Genomic DNA, 18376 nt, shown 5'->3' on the forward strand with positions numbered 1-18376 from the left:
TCCCTCCTTCCTTTCTTTATTTTATAAGTGTTTTGTCTGAATGTATATCTGTGCGCCGCATGCATGCCTGGTGCCTGCCAAGAGTAGAATTGGGCATTAGATCCCCTGGGACTAGAGTTACAGGCAGTTGTGAGCTGCCATAGGAATGCTAAGAATCAAACTTCTAGAAGGGTAGTCAGTGCTTTTAACTGCTAAGCCATCTTTCCAGCCCCATCCTTTTCTTAAAGAATTTTCCCCTCCCCACATTTAAAAGTGAAATTACAAAACTGTTTAAGGAGAATTACAGTTTATAAGGAGTCCTAACACAGTAAAGCTCAGAGTTACAAACATTCTGATGCTAGGTAAGTATAACCTAGCAGTTGTTTTTAACATCCTCCTTTGAAACTCAAGAAGTTAGACTCCAGAGAATTAAATAATTTTAAAAAATGGGCTACAGAGCTAAACAAAGAATTCTCAGCTGAGGAATATCGAATGGCTGAGAAGTACCTAAAGAAATGTTCAATTTTCTTAGTCATCAGGGAAATGCAAATCAAAACAACCCTGAGATTCCACTTCATACCAGTCACAATGGCTAAGATCTAAAACTAAAGTGATGGGCTGGAGAGATGGCTCAGTGGTTAAGAGCCCTGACTGCTTTTCCAGAGGTCCTGAGTTCAATTTCCAGCAACCACATGGTGGCTCACAACCATCTGTAAAGAGATCTGATGCCCTCTTCTGGTGTGTCTGAAGACAGCTATAGTGTACTTATATTATTATTTATAATAAATAAATAAATCTTTAAAAAGAAAAACTAAAGTGACGGCAGATGTTGGAGAGGATGTGGAGAAAGAGGAACACTCCTCCACTGTTGGTGGGATTGCAATCTGGAAATCAGTCTGGAGGTTCCTCAGGAAATTGGACAAAGTACTACCTGAGAACCCAGCTATACCACTTCTTTGCCGAAAGATGCTTTGACATGTAACAAGAACACATGCTCCACTATGTTCATAGAAGTCTTATTTATCAAAGCCAGAAGCTGGAAAGAACCAAGATGTCCTTCAACAGAAAAATGGAGTACTACAGAGCTATTAAAAACAGTGACTTCATGAAATTCTTAGACAAATGAATGGAACTTAAAAATATAATCCTGAGTGAGGTAACCCAATCACAAAAGAATGCACATGGTATACATTCACTGATAAGTGGATATTAGCCCCAAAGTTCGGAATACCCAAAATACAATTCACAGATCACATGAAGCTCAAGAAGAAGGAAGACCAAAATGTGGATGCATCGATCCTTCTTAGGAGGAACAAATACTCACAGGAGGAAATACAGGGACTAAGAGTGGAGCAGAAACTGAAGGAGAGCCCATCCAGAGCCTGTCCCACTTGGCAGTCCTTCACATATGCAGCCACCAAACCCAGTCACTATGGCAGATGCCAAGAAGTGCATGCTGACAAGAACCTGATTTAGCTGTCTCCTGAGAGGCTCTGCCAGAGACTGACAAACACAGAGACAGATGTTCACACACCCAACCAATGAACTGCAAATGGAGTCCCCAATGGAGGAGTTAGAGAAAGGACTAAAGGAGCTTAAGGGGTTTACAACCCCATAAGAAGAACAACAATACCAACCAACCAGACACCCCAGAGCTCCCAGGGACTAAACCACCATCCCAAGACTACAAAGGGCTGAACCTATGACTGCAGCCCCATATGTAGCAGAGGATAGCTTTGTCAGGCCTCGGTGGGAGGAGAGGCCCTTGGTTCTGTCAAGGCTCAATGCCCCAGTATATGAGAATGTCAGGAAGGTGGGAGAGTGGGTGGATGGTGAGGAGCACCCTCATAGAAGCAGGGGAAGAGGAGAAGGGATAGTGGGTTTCTGGAGGGGAAACAGGGAAAGGGGATAACATTTGAAATGTAAATAAAAATTATCCAATAAAAGAAAAATTCTTCTATGAAATATTTCTACAAAAACACAAATTACTTCTGCAGACAATTTTGGCTTGATCTGATGTGTGGCCCTTAGGCACCAAAAAGGGCAAACCGGATCCCAAGGTAAGGGCTTCTTAATTTTCTCATCTTTTTGTTCTGTCTCAGAATGACTATCATTTGTTCTGTCCCTTCACATTTCACCAACTAGACAAAAAAGAAAGTCAAGTTTTTAATATATGAAGCCAGACTGTTGATGCTAAACCTCTCAAGCACTGTTATTCACTCTGGCCCCTGGAGGAAGTTCCTTAATGGAGGAGAAACAAAATGAAGGGCGTGCATTCATAGAGCAAAGTTATCACAGAAAAGGCTTTGGGCTGTGAGTCAGGAATGGCCGTGCTTCTGTCTCCCCTTCAGCAGACACTTGCAGTAATCTTTGCAGGTTCCTACTCTGCAACCTTAGTATTGCAGCTTGTCAGACTGCAACTTACTGTAAAGTCCAGGCTGTTCTCACAGCATTCTTCTGCTTCAGTGTCCCAGTTTCTGGGATCACAGGCATGAACCTCCTGATATCATGGTGGTACATTTGCTCTAGCTTTCCTTTATTTACATCTTTGTGCATGTTTTGCCTTGTACTACCTCATGTTTGAGGAAAACTCAGATCCAGGCTGGCTGTGGCTTTAATCCTGAGCTTTCATGACAGCCACTGGCCCTAACTTAAAGTCCTCCTGAGGCTCTGTTATCATTACCAGAAGTCCTACCTTCATCTGCTTCAGGAATAGTTCTAGTAGTACAGAATGGACCCTGTAAAGATGTGCCTTCCTGAGGGCTGCTCATGTCCACTGCTCCCACCGCAATGTACCTCAGCGGCCCCACCATGTGCACACATGACCAACAGCATCTGAAACACTGCAGCTGCCCAGGATTGAGATGTTCTAAACATGTGACTAAAAGGATTGAAATGTCCTCCCTAGAGTCCTGTGCTAGAGTCCCATGAAGCCCAGCTATCATCCAGAGGAAGAACTTTACTCCCAAGGAGAGATGTCACACAATACTGACAGCTTGACAGATTAGAATTGAGACAATAATGAGTCAGGGAGGGATGTAACCACATATTGATCAGGACTTGTTTGGCACATCCCTTGCCCTCTATGTGAACCTAAAGATGCTCCTGGGGAGTCATTAGATCTCTTCACTTGTTCCTCTTCCCATGTGGCCACAATGAATAAATTCTGTTTTCACTTCTTTTCACTGTTGTCTCTTTAATTGGCCAGCCAGGGGTAGGTGGCTGAATCTATTTATTGGGACTACCAGGGCCCAGGTTTTGACACTAACAACTCCAGTAACAGTGTCCATAGTGCCTGTCATAACCTCTATTAGTTTCTGCTTTACATTTTTGCCCCTTAGTTTCCCATATATGGTAACATACACTCTATAGGCATGGTCTATGTTACGAGGTCATTACAGAATCATACCTGAGCACATCAGAACTGCTTATACTAAGTAGAATATTTTTTTCCTGAGAGAGTCTTTACCCACCACTAAGTTTATGGCAGTTTGTTACAGAAGAGTAACACAGACTTTAGTAGAAAGTGAGGTACAACTGTAACAGATTCATAAGTAAAGTCTTTAAAACTGGGAAATGGGCAAAGAGGGGAAAAAATGTGAGAAACATGATAGAAAAAAGCGTAGTTTGCCTGACTGATGATAGACATATGGATGTTACTATGGTTCTGGGGAGGGGTTGGCAAGAAATGAGGGAAATACTATTAAAAACTGAAGGAATAAATTAAATTACCGAATAGATATTTCTCAAAAGAAGACAGATAAGGTGCAAACACGTAATCCCAGCAGTTAGGAGGTCGAGGCAGAATGATTGTTGAGTTTGAGGCTAGCCTGGGCTACACATAGAGACCTTGTCCTTAAAGGGGGACAGGAGGGAAGTAGAGAAGCTATAAGTGACCAATGTGAAAAAAATCAATATGACTGATTAAGATCTAATTTCAAATTAAAAGCACAGTAAGATGTCCCTTCATACCTATTAGGACGAATATGTAGAAAAGACTGAAAAAGCATTGGAGGGGATGCATGTTTTTGTGGAAACTAGCATAGCCTTCACTGCCTGAACCGCTTTTATTTTTATCTCTACAATAAAACTGAGATGGCTCAGTGGCTGAGAGCACTGACTGCTCTTCCAGAGGTCCTGAGTTCAAACCCCAGCAACCACATGGTGGCTCACAACCATCTGTAATGAGATCTGATGCCCTCTTCTAGTGTGTCTGAAGACAGCTAATAAATAAATCTTTAAAAAAATTAAAAAAAAAAAGCAAGGGCAAAAATCCCCATACTTTATTTAGACTCAAACTGGCCGTAGCCTGACCCAGTGACTTGTGTGTCTTGAAAACATTCAGAACCCATTTCCAGTGACTCACTGCCTGACTCTAAATTGCTAATCTCAACAAAAACAAAAATTTACTATATAATATGATAGCAAAAAAATTTTTTTAAATTCTCTCACTGGACTCCTTTTTCAGCTAGGCTTTCTACCAGCTAATGAACTCTTGGGTTCTGCTTGTTTCTGCCTCCCAATCCTGGAGCTATAGCTATTTGCAGTCATTGTACATGGGCTCTGGAAATTCAAGCTTAACTCATCACGCTTGCAGAAAAGCAGGTGTTTTCACACACTGAGCCATTTCTTCAACCCCTATAACAAACCACTTTTAAGTGAAGTTCTTCACACTTATCCCAAAGCAGTCACATTGCATAATGGATCTTGTGGCTCCTCCTGGTGACCTCTTCTTTTGCTCGGTCTCCCCTAAATAGCTTTGTGTTTCTCCGTTTTTCATTCATAAGTGCAATATCACCAACATGCCCTACAAAAGCAACAATAATCACTTAATGTTATTTAGGACCCAACACAGGCTCAAACATCCTGAATTATATCAATGTTGCAGATTCTTAAGCAAAAACATTTGATGAATACTCGAAACATAAAGCATACTCAGATAGTCACTGAAAAATTACATGGTGATAACTTATACACGTGGCAATTTGTTTATTCATCCTCCTGATGAAAGCTGTTTGATTTACTTCCATTTACACTTTTATGGATAAGACTGGTATGAACATTCTTATTCAAGCTTTTCTGTAAACATTTTAATTTTTTCTTGAGTACTTAGGAATAGTATGGTTGAGTCATTGTTTCTATGTGTTTAACTCTACAAAAAATACTAATAATTCCCCCAAAGTGGTTTCACTGACTTAGCTCTTCAAGGGTCATAGTTTTCATCTTCTCCACCCGCAGCATATCCATACACATATCTAAGCACATGGGATCCTAAGATTTTTCTCTGCTTTAAGCAGTCTTCACCAGTAGAATTGTCAAAGGTCAATATTTTGTTTTAGATTTACGTATTATGTTTGCTAGTTGACATAAGCTACAGATATTTCAAGGAAGAGAAACCCTGAATTGAGGAAACGACCCTATCATATTGATCTCTAAATAAGCCTGTGATGCCTTTTCTTAATGGATGATTGATATAGAAGGTCCAGCCCACTGTGGGCGGGGCCATCTCTGAGAAGGTCATCCTGGGTGCTATAAGAAAACAGACTGAGCAAGCCATGAGGAACAATCCAGTAAGCATCTCTCCTCCCCTTGGCCTCTGCCTTGACCTCCTGCCCTGACTTCCTGTGACTTGGCAGTTATAAGATGTCCTTTCTTCCCCTGGTTGCTTTGGTCCACGTTGTTTCATCACAGCAATACAAACCCTAACTAAGACACAAGTTGCAAACAAAAGCAAATTGAATGAAGCCCAGGATGACCATAAATCCTAAGAGGTAGGAAGTGGGAATAGGACATTCTGTGTCCTGTGGGTGTGCAGAGGTGCTAGGAGGCAGCCACTGGGGTAGGGTCAGTTAAAAAGGACATTCAGGCCACAGAGGGTGAGACACCAAAGTTAAAGACAAAGGAGCCAGGATTACCAACTGTGGTTCATGCCTGCAATCCCAGTACTCAAGGGACTGAGGCAAGAGGGTTACTGTGAGTGCAAGTCTGGCCTCAGCCACAAGGTGAAACTGTCTCAAAAACAAACACTGAAACAGCAGCCAACAAAAGCCCCCCACCTCGATGCTATGAGAAGAATAAGCCACCCTAAGAGTGTTGTTTTAATAAAGGGATTTGGATGGCAGATTTGGGATAAACAAGGAAATAAGATAAAGTTTTCCTCATCCTGATCCCATTTGTTAAGTAAGTTCATAATCATATACTGTTGTGAAATACAATCCTAGCGGATTCCAGCATGTCTCTGCACCATGGCACAGCAAGTGGCTATTGTTCAGACTGTCTTATGAAGAGTGTTTCTACAGCAAATAACAGTGGGGGAAAAAAGTCATATCCCCTTCAGGAAGGGAAAGTTAGCCTGCACCCTGAGGGTATATTTCATCTCTACTTCACAAAGAAAAGGCATGCATGCCCACTGCCCTTTACGACACACCGGAGTCCCCACTGACTCAGGATACCTCTCCTGAAATGTAAGCCATCATAAGGCAGGTGTAGTTTCTCCCTCTATGGTCATTCTTCTGAGACCTGGGAACTCATCCTACATAATGCTACAAACTGCCTGCTCTGGCATCCCCAACTGCCTGCTCTGATGTTCTAACCTATACACTCTGCCCTGGCAACCATGTGTCTTCCTAGACCATGATATCTTAGAAAGCTGACTTTTAGCTTGTGATTGGGACAAAAGTTTTCTGACTTTACAGTTCTTTCTAGCTACACATGATGTCCTCAATGGATGTAAAACACCTTTCTCTCCACAGTTCCACATCCTAATTTGCCAACAAGCGGAATTCCTCCTAACACCAAGGGATTAAAAGTCAAACAAATAAAAACCACAGGGGTTTGATTATAGAGATACCTCAAAAAACTAGAAATAGATGCACCCCATAGACCCAGAAAAACCAATATGCCTGAAAGACTCTCTATTCTACTGCAGATTTGTGTGCTTGTCAGTGTTCCTTGCTGCTCTATTCACAATCTCTACAAAACAGAAACAACCTGAATATCCACCAACTGAAAAGGGGGCAAAGAAAACATGATACATACACACAATGGAATTTCACTCAGCTACAAAGAAATATGAAATGTCCCTGTAAATGAATGAACCTGGGAAAATTATGCTAAGTAGGGTAACCCAGGCCTAGAAAGACAAACACTACATATTCTCTTTCATATGTAGGTCCCAGTTTCTAATCATCAGTGTTTGACCTATAGTACCTGTAGAAGCAAGAAAACTAGAAAGGTGCCTTTGAAGGTGGGAAGAGAAAGTGCCCAGAGAGGGGGATAGTGGAGCACACAGGTGTATGAGGGGTAAGAGAGAATCATGGGTGGTGGTGAGGATGGGGAGGGAAGAGTATAGCAGAGGAAAGGGTAGAGAAAGGTTAACTGACACTAAGGATGTTTGGAAAAAATATAGAGACCTACTATTTTATAAGCTTCCTAAAAATATATTTTAAAGAGCTTAATTGGAATTCCCTGCATGGGGACTATTCTCATAGAATCCATAGATTATTAACAAAAAACCCAGCGCCAGGTGGAATTGTTGGTTGGTAGGGTTCCAGAAAGCTATTGTCATTCTTCTTCACTGTCCACAAGAATTTGACAAAATTCCTTATTGGCAAAGACACTGTACATTTTTCTCATTGTGTCATGGATTTATAAACTTCGGGGCTCTGGGGCAAGCATCTTCTTGTGTTTTTTAGAAAGTTATTTTGCCAGAACATGGTGGGAGAAGGTAAACCCTTTGCTCCAGGAAACAATTCAACGAAACACCTGTCAGATCCTGAGAAACAAAAAATACCAAATTCAGTCGGAGCTCCCTAAATCAGCAGTGATGTCCAAAAGCCAGTTACAGCATTGGCCTCTTTGCATATGAATCACAATGGTGTGGGTCACTTGAATTCCTGAGTTTGGCATGGACACAGCACTCTCCCACACCCTCCTCCAGCCCACTAAATCCAGTGTACTGGACAGGAAGAAGGCCTCAGGGAGGACACTTTATTCCTCTCGCCACCGCCCTATCTCAGCCTCTGAGGAGCAGACTTTCTTTTGGAGCCAGGCAGAGGAGGGATACTTGGCATAAATGACAGACCCATCAGGAAGTCCATACCAAGCCAGCTGTTTCAGTGAAGACTCAAGTTAAGCCACAGTTTGGCCATATTGCCCCAACGTTTATCACAACAGGCACGGAGGTGGGGAAGTTCAGAAAACTTAGAGTGCATGAAGCTGAAAATTAAATTTAGAAGGACCATTAGTGAGATTCCTGCATTTTCCGGCATGTATTATGGGGAGTGTCCACCAGGTTTGAAGGAACAAGTTAGATTTGAATAAGAATTCAAGTCTATGGTCTGGATCTGTACCATTGTGAGACTTCAGGAAAGACATTTTGCCTTTCTGAACTTGGCTTTTCTAATTTTGAGCTAATCTGAGCCAATGATGTCTGCTTCATTTCTGTCACTGGTTGATTATAAAGCTCAGTGAGACTATTGGAGTACAGAATATTCATAAACTATACATTTTATGTAAACATACGTGGCATTCCCTTACAGTGACAGAGTTGGAGCATATCTTGTGCTCCACTCTTGCCACCCAGGAACAGAAAGATCCCCAGTGGGAATCCACATAAAACAGCAGAAGGATCTAGTTCAGAACAGCCAAGAAAAAAAAAATGGACAAAAGTGTCTGAGTTGGATATGGGTAGTACAGAAGATAGATAGCAGTTGAATCAGAGATTGAGAAGTATACTGGGTCTCAAAAAGTCATGTGCTCCCTTTGAGTTCAGAGGAACCCAAAACCAAAAACGTAGTGCTGAACATCAGGTGGGATTATGTCATGAACGAAGACTAAAATCCAAAGTGTCCCTCACTGGCTGTGTGACCTTGAGCAAATCGTCTAGCCTCATATGAATCCCACACTCAGAAAGACCAGTCTGACTGGGGAAACAGACCAAGGTTGGAATCTGATTCTTCCCACTCTGGTCTCCCACCACATTTAAGATGACAGGAGTTTTAAAGTCAGGAAGTTTTTAAAGATTTTCAAGACACAGTTCAGCTTAGTGTTGGATTAGCTTTTGTAAACTTGATATAAGCCACATGTCCAGTCATTTGCAGCTAAAATCTTACTTGTTAAAATTATATTCATTGTCATTTTAGTGGAAACTTATGGTCCCTTCAAATATTTGTGTGCATACACATCCATTCATGCAACCATATAAGATTTTCTCCATCAGCGATGGACCATCTCTGTGGCAGTGTTATCGGGCAGCTGGCTGTGAGTCTTCACCCTACCCAGATAGAACTGGTAGGGAGGTCAAGGACACTTTCAGTGGCTCTTCTCCAGCAGCTTGTTTCTCTCAGTGCTCTGGAGCAGCAGGTGACAGCAATGGGTGGCGGCGGGTGGTACCTTCTAGTGCTGTGGTTACCTGCCAGGTCTTGGATGTAAGACTTAAGGACTAGGGCCTCTTAGTCTATATCACTGGCCATGATTGCTGCCCTTGGCCTGGGGTCTGAGACCCTTGTCCTTAAACTTAACAGCTCTCTAGAGCCTCCTGGCACCCAGGGCCTGCAGCTTCTCCTCTCTGGCCCTTTGTAGCTTTTACAGATCTTCACTCTCAGCTCTCCTTTGCCATCTCTCCACGCTTCCACATTCCACATATAAACCGTTCAGTTCCTATTTCAGTTGTCAAACGTCTCCTCGGCAAGATGCTGACAGGAGTTTTTGCTGCCTTCACCCAGTTGGTTTCCTCTCTGTTAGCAGCTCAGCCCTCAATACAAATATCTACAAGAATGAGCACTCAAGAGAAGCCTTTTATAAGGCCTAATGCTACCCCACCCAGAGAGGCAGTGTGCTGTTTGGGAGAATGTCTCCCAGCCTGCTCACTGAGCTCAACTAAAGCCCAGGAAGGAAACTCTGGACCAATCATAACAACTTGTTTGGACAATATTGTTGGGGACCAATCACAAGCCCTGTCTTTTTATCATCAAGCACAGGAGTTCTTCTGCTAGGCCACCAGGGAAATTGCCCTTCTAACATAGACAGAAATGATTGCAGGGTCATCTAGAGTTCAGGGCTTGTCATATCAGAAAGTCTGGTACACACTGTTTCAAACATATCCTGGCTGGGGATATGACTTCAAGGGCTGGGACAATCAGTTGCAATGATTGATAACTACATAATGTTTCCAAAGTGTCTATAAAGTCTTTCAGGTACCTGAGGTCGGTAAGGATCATCTGACTAGCTATTTTGACCCATAGTCTTTTAGTTCACAGCCACCATGGTGGCATGGCAGAGTCCAACAGCTGCTAGTGAGGTAGTGAGATGGCCTCATGGCCACCTCTTTGCTTAAATTCAGGAAGATGAACATCAAAAAGAGTGTCACAAGAACTTACAATAAATAATCATCGTAATTTTAGGGTATTTTGCCAAGCATTTTAATAGTGTTTAATACTTGTCTAGTACACCATAGGTTCCTTCTCAACTGTCTCAATAGTGGCCCATAAGATTTATAGTGTAAGGGCTGAAGAGATGGCTCCGTGGTTGAGAGCACTTCCAAAGAACCAGGGTACAAACCAGGGTTCACCTACACGGCAGTTCACAACTGTCTGTAACTCCTGGACACCTTCGCACAGACAACACAGACATAGATGGAGGCAGAATACCAATGAGTATTAAAAAATAAAATCCCATAGCCATCTTTGTATAAATACATAAGCACATACAACTCTGTGCTCAAGAACAACAATCTTAGGTCCAAAGTTTTGGGACCTTCTAAGGAAGGAAGCTGAAAGCTAGCCCCACACTGGAGTGTCTATTTGGATTTGAAAGCATGCCTGGTTTTCAGATTTCCACTATGCACTGGGTATAGGAAAAAGAAGAAAAAGAACCCAAAAGAAAGAAGATGATTTCACCATCTGGAAAGAGCTAATAAAGACTTGATACCAGTCCTGGTGGAAGGTGTGAAGAGAAGCAGTAAGCAGCTGAGATTCACACTCTGGCTGGCAGTAGGCAGTGCCCTGGCCTGAGCCTCCTGCTGAGTCCGAGCTCCCAAGAAACATTTTGGCCTCTAGAGAAGAACCCAAAACTTTAGTCGAATCATGTTTTTCTGCTTAAGGCTTACTTTCTTCAGCATAATCGAAGTCTGTTAACTTAGCAACCTGAGAATCTGTTTATCTCAGGCTAGAGTTTGAATAAACCACGTGTCTCCTCTATTTTTAAAATTAACCACTAATGCTGGTTAAGTTTTGTCAGCCTGAAAAAATCAGTCACCTGGGAAAAGGTAGCCTTGACTGAGGGACAAGCTCCATCAGATTGAGCATGGGCATGTCTGTGGAATAATTTATTGATGAATAGTTGATGTGGGAGGAACCAGACCACTGTGGGTAGCACCAGCCCCAGGGAAGTTCTGAGCTGTATAAAGAAGCAAGCTGAGCAAGCCAGTGAGCAGTGTTTCTCCCTGAGCTCTTTTGTTCCTTCGCTTCTCTCAGTAATGAACTTGAAGTCAAATAAACCCTTTTCTCCCCAAGTTGCTTTGGTCAAGGTGTTTTATCTCAGCAACACTGAAGCAAGAGCTAACACACTACATAAAGTTTATATTTCTCCAGGTAGTCAGATGAGGTCCACAGCCCAGAACACAATTTAATCAAAGTCTAGGTGATCAGGAAAGACTAAGAAACCAAAGTGTGCTGTTCCAGGATTTATTATTCTAATCTTTAGGATTATCTGAGCCAAGACAAAGATGGAGGGCCAGACAGCCAGTATCTTTAGGCAGGCAGTGGGGTGACTTAAAGAATTGAGGAGCTGTGTAGCTGGATGAAGCTATCCTTGTTTTAGGCTCCTCCTCAGAGATTAGAGGCCTCCAAGAAAGAAATGAGAGGTCTGACAGGAGGAAAGGCTTTGGGTTCCCAGATAAGTCATGAATGCTCAGACTCACAGACAGGGAGAATAATTCCCACTCAGATTTCACACTGAAATAAGAGGCGGTTGCTTTGATATGAACTTGAGAGAGGAGAGCTACAAAGGGGCAAGAAAGCTTAGAGCTGGCGAAGTATTGGTTCTCATTCTGGTAACCATACTCCAAGGTCTATGACGCTGAGCTGGCCATGTGGATCCTATGGGTGGAGGGGCCAGAGTTCAGTGTGGGAAAGAGGGGAAATATGAGAGTCTTTTGCTAATCTAAATGTTTTTCAGTATCTTTTTGTTAGTTATGTCACCGGAACCAGGTTAGTTGCTGAATTTGCTTCCTCCTTATAATTCTAAAGCATTAAGAACAGTTAGCACAGAGCAACATCCACCCTTATTTTTATATCTTCCCTTCACCTCAGTCTACGTAAGCATCAGTTTTTACCAAATCTCTTGTTGTAGCATAAGCAAGATTGTTATCTTTCCAGCCCGTTGTCTCTGCTTTCTTGGTGCTTTTACTCTCTGAAAGTAGGCATGGACTGGAGATAAATATTTTTATAAATAATACAGTAATGTGATGCTGATGGAACCAGACCAAAGGTCACACTTCCAGAAATGAGTGCCCCAGGACCCCATTAGCCATGTCACTTCCTGGGCTGCCCTTGAGCTCCCAGGCTTTAACTACCTCTGTGGATCTACTACATCTAGGATAGGAGCAAAAGGCTGTGCCTTAGTCTCTCCAATGTCGGTGGGGACTTGAAAAAAGGCAGTGTGCTCCACAGAAGGCAAATCAGGGGCCTCTGCCACTGCAGCTGCTCTAATAAAGCACAGGAAACTTCTTCAGAACCAAGACTCCCCCAAAAGTGGTCCTGGAGACTAAGCCCTTCAAGAGGAGGCTGCTTAATCTCCAAATAAAACCATAGAAATGTCCAAACTGACTGAGATGCAAGCTGCATCACCGAAACAAATGTGAAATACCAAGGCAACACAACTCTAAAAGACCATAAATTTCAACTGCTGCATTAAGAGAAACCAAAAGAGGCAAAATGCTGGATGAGGATTACAAAATTTGCCAGTAAAAAGTGTCAGTTGCCTAAAAGAAACTAGAAACTACCAGATGAATTCTGCCAAGGGCCTGGAAGAAACACAGAAGGAAATTCAACAAAATAGATGAGGAAATCAACATAGATTAAAAATGGATGTAATGTGGAAGGAAATTTTACTAAGAAAATTGAGATTTGGGGGAAAACACAAATAAATAAAAATGTTAGAAATAAAAAATTCAATGAACCAAATAAAACCACAGGGGAAATTATCACTTATAGACTCAACCCATCAGAAGAAAGAGCATCAGGGCTAGAGGACAATGCCAATGAAACACTACATTTAAATATCAATTAGGAAGTACTGCGGGGTGGTGGAGCATGCTTGTTACCCCAGCACTCGGGAGGCAGAGGCAGATCTCTGAGTTTGAGAACAGCCTGGTCTACAGAGTGAATTTTGGGCCAACCAGGGCTACATGCAGAAACCGTGATCTGAAAACTCCCAAAATATAAAATGAATGAACAGAGTGACAGCTTTCAAGATATCTAGGATTCAATTAAAAGACCAAATCTACAAATTCATGGGATAGAAGGATTAAAAACCAATAGCAAAGAGAATTATGCAATAAAATTATAGCAGAAAAATTCTCAAATTTAGAGAAATGGACGTCCCTACAGTTACATTTTGTTGCCATGAGAAAATACCATGACCAAAGGCAACTTAAGAAAGACCCTTTAACATTTGAAATGTAAGTAAAGAAATATATCTAATAAAAAATTTAGGGGCTGGGGATTTAGCTCAGTGGTAGAGCGCTTGCCTAGGAAGCACAAGGCCCTGGGTTCGGTCCCCAGCTCCGAAAAAAAGAACCAAGAAAAAAAATTTAAAAAAGAAAAGAAAGACCCTTTATTTTGGCTTATGGCTCCAGAAGAAAAGTTCATAGTGGTGTGAAAGGCGGAAAGGCAACCAGAGCAGGAAGCTGAGACCACATCTCCAGCTGCATGATGGTTGCACAAAGAGCAAACTGAAGTGAGGCAGGGCCTGCTCTTCTGCTCTCCCAAGCTCTGTCCCTGGTGAGAGATGGGACCTGTTCTCCAGAGCACTGAAACCAGGGAAGGGCAGGGCCTGGATATTCTCTAGTGGTAAAATGAGCCTCAGACATCGATACCTCCCGCTGCATAGTCATGGACCCAGACATAGTCCTCAGAGGCAGCTGCAACTAGGACCTCACCATGGCTCCAGGTGGCAGGGCTGGCCACTCACAGCAGGCTGCTCCTCTCTATCCTTGAATCTCCACCTCTCTCCATAACGCCCAAGCTGCTCCACCTTTATTTCTCTCCCATCTCTCCACCCCATACTAGCACATTGTGGTGGTTCCTGCTTCAGGCTGGCCGCGTGGCTGGCAGACCCCAAAGTGACATCTTAGCCTGTGCTGCATGGTATGGCAACAAACGGGCTTGCCTGTGCTGTGTGCCAGAGACCAGGTCTGTGGGTGGTGTGGTGGTAGCAGGTCTCTGACTTTCTCCTTCTTCAGTGCTATTCGTGGGGTCCTATGCGTCTATGGCCCACCTATACTGTGGGGCAGAGAGCAGGTCTGAGAGCATCTTCCCCTGCCTGTACAGTATGGCCTGACGAAGCACCGGTCTCTGTTTTCCTCCTCTCTTGCTGCACTGCTTGGATTTGATTTGATTTGATTTTTATGTGTCCTAGGCATAACACAGTTTTTGCCACCAAGTCAGGCATCAAGCTGGGATGAATGAAGGACCACCAACTGCTCTTCCCTTGACTGATAAAAGAATACCACCAACAAGCTGTCTCTTTGCCCATTGCCAGGGGTACCTAAGTCCAATTCTTTTCTCTAAGAAGCATATCTCAGTGGTAAAGACACTCAGACAGTCTCAAAAGATGCTGGACAGACTCCTGAATGAAAGAAAGATGAAGAACAAAACTTGGTCTGGGGTCAGGTAAAGTAAAATTCAAGCTACATTTAGTAAGAGGAGATAAGGGAACCATTGCATATTAATAAAGGGAACAATTCATCAAGAAGACAAAACAACAGTAAGTATATATGGATTAAACATTGACGTGCTGAATTTCATAAAATGAATATAAGAGAATGAAATATCTGGCAGGTCTTGATTCAATAATAGTGCAAGACGTCAACACTGCACTCTAATCCTTACGGGCATCATCCAAACTAAAATTCAGCGAGTAACTGTTCAAATTAAACTACAGCACAGATCAAGCGAAGTCATCTGGCTACCCCACTGAAGGAAATGAGAGTGCACTTCCTTTTCAGACACCTTGGGAACCAGCTCTAAAATAGAGCCTAGGTCATAAGGTTCTTTAAAAAAAAAAGTGAAAACATACACAAAATAACAATGGAGTTCACAAATTAGTAACACCATAATAATAGAATTTTATATCGTTTCAAATACAAGAAAAGGGGAGCATTTTCAGTTACAAAAATCCTTACAATTTTTTAAAACTTTCTAAGTGGGCCAATGTAATAAATATATTCAGTGATCCATCATGTCTAATTCTTTTTTTTTAATTTTGTAATTATATTTATGTACAGAAAACTTAAGTGTACATTTAACCCAGCTTAGTGGTGAGTTCTTTAGCCTTTGCCTTTTCCAGCTTGGCAATGCGAGCCACAGACTTAGGACCCAGGACGTTGCCTCCCCAGTGGCGGCAGATCTCGTCATATCTGTCATTATAATTGGCCCTAATAGCTTCCACCAGCTTAGCCAGAGCACCCTTGTCTTCCGAGTTAACCTGTGTGAAGGCAACAGTGGTGCATGTCTTCCTGTGGACCAGGCGCCCCAGCCTGGCCTTCCACTTGATGATGCAGTAGGGCACCCCCATCTTTCGACACAGGGCAGGCAGGAAAACCACCAGCTCAATGGGATCTACATCATGGGCAATCACCACCAGCTGAGCCTTCTTGTTCTCCACCAAGGTGGTGATTGTATTGACCCCTGCTCGGAGGACAGGTGGTCTCTTAGTTGGGACGTCCCGTTTGCCAGCAGCTTTCTTCTCAGCGCGGGCCAGCAGCCTCTGCTTCTTCTCCTGCTTTGTCTCTGGCCTGTACTTGTGGGCAAGCTTAAGCAGCTGAGTCGCTGTTTGCCTGTCCAGGGCCTGGGTGAACTGGTTGATGGCAGGAGGTACTTTGAGCCGCTTATAGAGGATGGCTCTTTGCTGCTGCAGCCTGATGTAGCGGGGCCATTTGACGAAGCGCATGAGATCTCTTTTGGGCTGGATGTCCTGCCCAATGCCGAAGTTCTTAGGCCTTTTCTCAAAGTATTGACCACCTTTTTGGCCTCTTGTTTCTTGACCACGGCGGGGGCCGGGGCCACCTTCTTCCCCTTGGCCTTCTTTCCTTTGGGCATCTTGCTCGGCTGGAGGAGAGAGCCATCATGTCTAATTCTTGAAGGTTGTGATTTCCACTCATTCCTCACAGCACACACACACACACACACACACACACACAATACATAAAATGTGAAAAGAAAAGATGTGTTTTTAAAGAGTATCCCACATTGATGGGTGTGGTGATCCCAGAATTTGGGAATTTAATAAGAATTTAATTCAGCCTGGACTACACAAGATCTTGTCTCAAAAATAACATAATAAATAAAGCTATTCAGTGCCCTTAAGCATTAGAGAAACACAAGTAGGAGCTACCATGAAATTCCAGTTCATCCCAAACCAAGAACTAATACCAGCAATGCCAGCATGAATGGGGGAAAGAGGACATCTGATTGGCCCAATGTGAAGTAACCCAGTGCAGCCACTATGAAACTCAGGGTGGAGGACTCTCAAAATCTAAAATCCCTAAAGAACCAAGCTCTACCTCAGAGCTACTTTACCTATGTCTGTTGCCAGGAATTGGGTCCAGCCTAGATGCCCATTAACAAACACATAAAGAAAATGCAGTACATACGCATAATGGAATTCAACCATAAAGAAAAATAAAATTGTGGCATAAAAATGAATGGTACTAGAAATTACTATGTTATACCAAATAACCCAGATAGAAAAAGACAAATGCCATATTCTTTCTTTCACATGAATCCTAGGTTTTTATTTCTATATATGCACATATGTATATGAAGGGTTAATATAGTCATGAAACTAGAAAGGGTCTCATGAGAGGAGGAAAAAGAGGTTCTAAGTAAACAGGGAGAGATTAAAGGTGGGTATAATAGGATACCCAGTTCCTGAAGGTTGGTCTCATCAGGACTAGTAAGGTCAGGAAGTAGATGGGAGAGGTAGGTGATGGGAGAGTGGGGAGGAGCATCAAGAAACATACCAGTGCTTTATATGCTAGTTTAAAAACAAACTCCCCAAATTAATTAGTTCAAAAACTAGAAAGCACTGTATTCAGAGTATCCACACAACCCAGAGTTAACAATGTTCAGGTTGCTCATTACCCACCTACTGTGCAAGAGCACTATTGCCAGACTACACCCAGGCTGAGTCCCACCATTCCTTTTAACTTGTGCCAATCTGATAAACACCAGGGTATTTTTCTTATTCATAATTCTTTGATTATTGTTGACAGGGAACATTGTATCCTACCACAGATACCACTGGGTTTCCTGAATTGTGCCCATTTCTCTATTGATCATATTTTTTAAAAATTACTGATTTATAGTCCTTGAAAGCACATATATATATATATATATATATATATATATATATATATATATATATATATATATATAAATGAGCGCATCCAGGCATTGTGGTTTATTCTCAATTCCTGCCCAACTCCCCATCCCCACGTTCTCTTGAACAGATTCTAGGTTTCTAGGAACAGATTCTAACCTTCAGGGCTTTTTAAATTTTATTTTTTGAGATTTTATTTAATTTATTGATGTGTGTGTATGTCGGTCTGTGTGTGTGTGTGTGTGTGTGTGTGTGTGTGTACACATATGTGCAAATGTGTATGTGGGTACCCAGAGAGGATAGAAGAGGGCTTGGGATCCCTGAAAGCTGAAGTTGCTGGTAGTTGTGAGCCACCAAGTGTAGGTGGTGGGAATCAAGCTCAATTCCCTTGTAAAACCAGCAAGCACTATTAGCACTGAGCCATTTCTCCAGCCTCTACCCTTTGTTTTGTTTTTTTAAGGCTAAAATAATAGGCAGAATTTCTGTTAGTGCCCAACCCTATGCAGTATAGCAGTGTACTAATTAATATTTCCTTTATTTAACAAAAAAGGCTAAAATAATAATGTTAGGTAAAGTACTCAATTGGTTGGTCTCATCGTGGTTGTTTCTATACATTGAACTTATAGACTTCAACACACTAAGCACACATGAACTACATGTCTACAGTCTTAGAAACAGTATTTAGAACATCCGTGTCAACTGTTTTCCAAGAGACTTTGTCTTTATCTCTCAACATTTACATGCAAAGGTTTGCCACAATGTTCTGATAATTCTGATAAATCCTCATAAAATT

At 42.3% G+C, this 18376-nt stretch overlaps 1 non-coding gene across 1 annotated transcript; it reads right to left on the minus strand.

Annotated features, from left to right (window-relative positions):
* Nucleotides 1-14606: 14606 nt before the first annotated feature.
* Nucleotides 14607-14747, minus strand: LOC120097981 (small nucleolar RNA SNORA48). The gene has a single exon (XR_005495934.1). It is a non-coding gene; the product is annotated as a small nucleolar RNA SNORA48 (small nucleolar RNA).
* Between the last annotated feature and the right edge of the window lie 3629 nt (nt 14748-18376).

The sequence above is a fragment of the Rattus norvegicus genome, chromosome 17, assembly GCF_036323735.1.
Source record: "Rattus norvegicus strain BN/NHsdMcwi chromosome 17, GRCr8, whole genome shotgun sequence".
Classification (NCBI taxonomy): domain Eukaryota; kingdom Metazoa; phylum Chordata; class Mammalia; order Rodentia; family Muridae; genus Rattus; species Rattus norvegicus.